The 6,000-nt window shown below is 43.9% G+C and overlaps 1 protein-coding gene across 2 annotated transcripts in view; it reads right to left on the bottom strand.

The window, feature by feature from the left end:
* Positions 1 to 2,235: 2,235 nt before the first annotated feature.
* LOC132399967 (general transcription factor II-I repeat domain-containing protein 2-like) overlaps positions 2,236 to 6,000 on the bottom strand; it is a 58,270-nt gene continuing 54,505 nt past the window's right edge. For both annotated transcript variants that reach the window (XR_009514152.1, XR_009514151.1), the window contains one exon: positions 2,236 to 2,836. The gene's annotated coding sequence lies outside the window, so the exon portion shown is untranslated. The remainder of the gene's footprint in view (positions 2,837 to 6,000) is intronic.

The raw sequence follows: 6,000 nt of genomic DNA, 5'->3' as shown, positions 1-6,000 counted from the left end.
TTTACGTCTCAGAGTGAGTTATTGATGGTGCATCAAAGGGGAAGAGAAATCTGTGCATACTGTATATAGCACCTTTCACCACTCCAGATGAGCTTTCAGCCTGAGATGTGAACATGGGACCCCATCAGTTCTTCCAGGTGGATGTGAGGGTTCCCCTGGCTCTATTATGAAGAAACAGTTCCTGCTTGTTCTTGGCTTGAATCACAGAGTCTTATTGCTTGGAGATAGGCCCAAAGGCCCACCATCTCTGTCAACCATCAATGACACATTAATCAGTGTTTTCATTCTCCCCACATTCCCATTAACACCCCACCCCACCCTCAGATTCTACCACTCACCTACCTGGGGCAGTTTACAGCAGACAATTAACCCACCAATTACCTCACACCTTTGGGATGGAGTCATGAAGACATGGGGGCACACTGCACACAAACAGGCTCTCCAGTCTACTCCTAGTTCCTCACATTTGGCCCATGTCTCTCCAAACCTTTCTGATCCACGTAAATGGGGGAGCTCAGAGGTCAGGCAGCATCTGTGGAGGGGAATTAAACAACCGATGTTCCGGGCTGAGATGCCTGGCTTCAGCCTGTTCTTTTCCCAGTACTGAGGAAGGGTCTCGGCATCTATGGAGAGGAATAAACAGTCAATGTTTTGAGCCGAGACCCTTCATCAGGACTGGAAAGGAACGGGCATCTGTGCATACATGTACTTGTGATTGCAACAATAAACTCGACTTTAACTTCAAAAACGTGTAGCAAACCCACGCAATCATGGGGAGAATGTAAAACTCCTTACAGGCAGCATCAGGAATTGGACCTCAATCGCTGGTGTTGTAAAGCCCTGTGCTAGCCATAAGTAGGCTCCCCTCTCTACGCAGCTGATGAACCCAAATGAACGGCAGACACCGATACAGTTTGGCACTGGCAGTGCCTCGCGAGTTGCCATTCAGCGTTGAACTCAACATAGGACTGCCTTAGGGACTCCAGCTCTGGAAGCCCTTCCCGTGAGTGGGTACAGCCGCAAGGCTGTGGAGGTTTGAGATCAGAGTTTTCCTTCTGCTGGATGAGCAACCAAGCACGGCTGACAAACCCTATCTGCCCAAAGTGATCCACCTTTGCCCTTTCTCCTGTCATTAGAAACAGATGCACCAGGCTTAGTAGCTAAGCCACACATGAAGGTTAGGAGTTGGACTTTGTTGTCAGAGGTTGAGACGCACACCATAAGAGGCAGTCTATCCCCATTAGCTCTCCTGGCAACAACAACCTTAAGGCCCCCACCATGTGTTGTGTAAACAAACTTGCTTTGCAAATCTCCTTTGAATGGTAGGGCACCGAGGGGTGTGGTAGGGCAAAGGGATCTGGGATTGCAGGTCCGTAATTCATTGAAAGTGATGGCACAGATAGACAGAGTCATAAAGAAAGCTCTTGGCACATTGGCCTTCATAGGTCAAAGTACTGAGTACAGGAGTTGCGATGTGATGTTCTTTAAAACTTTGGTGAGGCCTAATTGCAGTACTGTGTGTAGTTTTGGTCACCTACCTAAAGAAAACATGTCAACAAAGTTGAAACAGTACAGCAAAAGTTTACAAGGATGTTGTTGGGTCTGGATGACCTGAGTTATAAGGAAAGGTTAAGACTTTATTCCTTGGAACATAGAAGATTGAAGGGAGATTGGATAAGGAAGAAGATTATGAGGGGTATAGATAGGGTAAAATGCAAGCAGGCTTTTCCACTGAGGTTGGGTGGGACAACAACCAGATGCCATGGGTTAAAGGTGAAAAGTTTAAGGAGAACATGAGGTGAAGCTTCTTCACTCAGAGGGTGGTGAGAGTGTGGAATGAGCTACTAGTAGTGCATGCGAACTTGATTTCAATATTTACCTAAAGTTTGTACGGGTACGTGGATGGTAGGGGTATGGAGGACTATGGTCCTGTTGGAGGTCGATAGGAGTAGACAGTTTAATTAGTTCAGCATGGACTAGATGGGCCAAATAGCCTGTTTCCGTGCTGTACTTTTCTATGACTCTATAAACATTCTCCCTCTCACCTTAAACCAATGCCTGCTAATATTTGTCTTTTCTACCCGTGGAAAAGTTTCCGACAATCCACTACATCACAACATTGGATCCATCTACCAGGCCGCCTCTCAGTCTCCGAGTATCAAGTTCAGCTTCAAGTTCCAGTTTATTATCACTGACATATTCAAAACTGAAGATTTAAGATTCAAGATTGTTTAATGTCATTTCTGGGACACAAGTGTGAAGAAGAATGATTCAGATTACTCCAGCTGTGATGCAACACAAAAAAACACAATAAGATAAAGAACACAACAATAAAAACACAGTAAATGAGATTGATTGTGTGTCCATAAAGTGACACTAGGGACAGGAGTGTCTGTACATAAGGTGACTGACTAGAAATGGTGAAGTAATGGTGGTTGGAGGTGTGGAGGGATGGGTTAGTAGGGTGGAGGTGTGCTCAGTCTTACGGCCTGGAGAAAGTAAGTGCTTTTGAGTGTGGTGGTCCTGGCATGGATACAACATAGCCTCCTCCCATGAGCTGGGTGGGTGGGATCCTTCATGACTGTTTTGGCCCTCTTCTGGCACCTTTCTGTATATATGCCCTTGATGGCAGGTAGGCTGGTGCTGGTGATGTGTTGGGTAGTTTTGACTACCTGTCGCAGGGATTTCCTGTCCACGGCAGTGCAGTTTCGGTACCAAGCAGTGATGCAGCTTGTTAGGAATCTTCTCTACTGCACATCCGTAGTGTCTTGACTATAGATATGTACAGTCCAGCTCTCTTCACCTTCCTCAGAAAGAAGATATGACAATGAAGATCCTATGATACATAATATGATATGATATATATAATATAATATATATGATATATAATATAATATGATATATATATATATATATATAAAGATATAAGATCAGCTTGATTTGTCACATGTACTTGAAACACAGCAAAATGTGTTATTTGTGTCAAATCAAATCAGCGAGGAGGCAACACTTGAGCAGTCAACATATTAAGCCCACAACTCACTAACCCTAACCTGATGAAGGGTTTCGGTCCGAAACGTCGTCACTACCTCCTCCCATAGATGCTGTCTGGTCTGCTGAGTTCTGCCAGCATTTTGTGTTTTTTTATTTATTTCCAGCATCTGCAGAATCACTCGTGTAACCCTAACCCATATGGCTTTGGAGTGTAGGAGGAAACTGGAACATCCGGAAGAAACCCACATGATCATTGGAAAAACGTACAAGCTCCTTACAGACAGCAGTGGAAATCAAACCCCGATCTTTCAGATTTAGCAATATGCAAGCGGCTGTGCTACTGTAACACATAGAACTGCAAAATGTAAAAATTACGTAATCTAAGTTACAACAATAAATAAAAAATGCAAAAGAGGAAGAGTGAGGTTGTGTTCGTGGGTTCATTGTCTGTTCAGAAATCTGATGGCAGAGGGCAAGAAGCTGTTCCAAAAGATAAGGTCCCGTACCTCCCCTCTGACGTTCCGGACCGTGAGAGTCCGGATGAAAGTTGACGCATGTTACAAATCTGAATGGTCTCATGGACGGGATCTTGTGGACTCACTCCCGCTGGACAGTTTAAAGAGGGGAGTACAACTGCAGTCCAAAATGTTCAGGCTGGAATGCAACATCTGCTACTGAAATTTCTCTGCATCTGGTCATGGGAATCCAGTTTAAACGAGCGGAGGGCTGTTCTGCCCTCTGCTGGGCAGCTTGAGGTAACACGCTCGTTATCTGAGTGAAAAATTCAAGATTCAAGTTTCTTTAAGGTCATCTCTATTTTACATGTATAAAAGAGAACAAGATAATTCTCACTCTGGATCTGATGCACCACAAAAAAAAAGACAATAAGATAAAGAACACAATAAATATAAATACATTAGATAGTGTACAAAAATAGTGTCCCTAAAGTGACACTAGGCCCAGGAGTGTCTGTACATGAGGTGACTGACAGGAAATGATAAAGTAGTGGTGGTGGGGGTGTGGAGGGGTGGGTCAGTGGGTGAAAAGAAGATGTTTTGGAGTCTGGTGTTCCTGGCGTGGACAATATGCAGCATCCTCCCCAAGGGTGTTAGACCTTGATTTATAGAGCCTTCTCAAGGATTTTAATGCCAACAAATTAATTAATGAAATTTTGGCAGTGTGGTCCAAGACCGTTAAAGCTGCTAGACAACAAGGACACAGGGTAACAGACAGTGGGGGGAAAGGCATCTGAGGAGGAAATGGACTGTCAATTTTTCATCAGAACTGAAAGAAAGAGGGAGCATGGAGGAGAGGTGAAGCAAGAGCTGGCAGGTAATAAGTGGATTCAAGTGAGGGGGAGCGAGTGATAGGCAGGTGGGGGTAGAGGAGAGCAGGAAAGACATCACAAGGTGGGAGGTGATAGGTGGATGTGACAATGATGGTGGAATCTGATTGGAGAGGAAGAGTTACAGCGTTGCAATCCACGGATCAGATCAACAGTTGCAGCACTACCACATCCCACTCGGAACAGCAAGGAATAATCACAATGCTCCTGGAGGATCCGAGACCATCCCCATCTCAGTGATGGTGGACCCCAGCACATGGGTACCAGACAAAGATAAGGCTGATGCATTTGTTACCGCGTCCAGCTTGAAGTGTGACATGGATGACTAGCCTCGAATTCCTGCTGAGAGCCCTGCTATGTTTTGTAAGTCCAGAAATTAACCAAAGGAAAATGCAGGAGCTGGAAGAATTTCATGTGTTTAGTTTCTTTTCTTTAGCAAGGTACTCATGTAATGATGTGCCACTCACATACAAATAACCCCTAATGAATTGTGTAAATAAAGAATGTTTAATCAAACAACATATTTAAAATATCACTCAGATATTAAATGTACAACATTCCCCATCACCACAGATGACAATCTCCTGCCAAGTTGTTCCATGTCATGTCAGGGAACTGCAAAGTGTGATGGATGCAGCAGCTATATTTCATTCGGAGTTTGAGGAGACTTGATGTGTCACCGAAGACCCACGCAAGTTTCCACAGATGTACCACGGAGAGCATTCCAACTGGTTGCATCACGTCTGGTATGGAGGGGCCAGTGCACAGGATTGGACAAAAGCTGCAGGAAGTTGTAAACTCAGCTAGTTCCATCATGGCATTGACATCTGTAGCATCTTGGACACCTTCAAAAGGCAATGCTTCAAAAAGATGGCATCTGTCATTAAGGACATGCCCTCTTCTCATTGCTCCCATGAAGAAGGAGCAATCGGAGCCTGAAGCCACACATTCAGTGTTTCAGGGACTGCATTGCCCCTTTGCCATCGGATTTCTGAAAGGACAATGAACCCATGAACGCTACTTCAGTATTTTTTTTATTTTTTCTCTCTTTTTGCGATGTTTAATTTACTTTTATATTTAAGCATTTCTTATTGCAATCTATAGATTTTTAAAATTATTATGTATTGCATAATAATATTAAACCTGATTCTGTTTCACTTATGGGATCAAACAAATCCCACCTGTTGTACTGAAGACCTGAACTGCGGGCTGGCTGGACCTCTGGTCAAACAGTACATTTAGAACGCTGGCATCTCAGAATCAGAATCAGGTTTGCCATCACTGACATATGCTGTGAAATTTGTTGTTTTATGGCAACAGTACAGTGAAAGACATAAAAAATTACTATGTTAATAAATAAATTGAGAGATGATCAGATAAAGTGGAATTGCAAGGAAGTGTTCATGGACTCTTCAGAAGTCTGATGGCAGAGGGGAAGAAGTTGTTCCTACAACATTGCAGTCATTTATATCAAAATGCACGTATTCATAATAAGATGTTTAAAAGGATAAACCATTCGTGCTTTTCATTCATCAGCAATGCTGTTCTATTGCATTCCTACACATCAATGGGACTGCTGTGTCACACAAGGCCCCCTGGAGTGATGGACTACCACAATAATGAGGGGCTTCCTCACCCAACCTGGCCCCTCCCTCTCCAGT

The sequence above is a fragment of the Hypanus sabinus genome, chromosome 9 (assembly GCF_030144855.1).
Source record: "Hypanus sabinus isolate sHypSab1 chromosome 9, sHypSab1.hap1, whole genome shotgun sequence".
Classification (NCBI taxonomy): Eukaryota; Metazoa; Chordata; class Chondrichthyes; order Myliobatiformes; family Dasyatidae; genus Hypanus; species Hypanus sabinus.
Note: the sequence above shows the minus strand (reverse complement) of the source record. Positions and strands in the feature narration are given on the sequence as shown.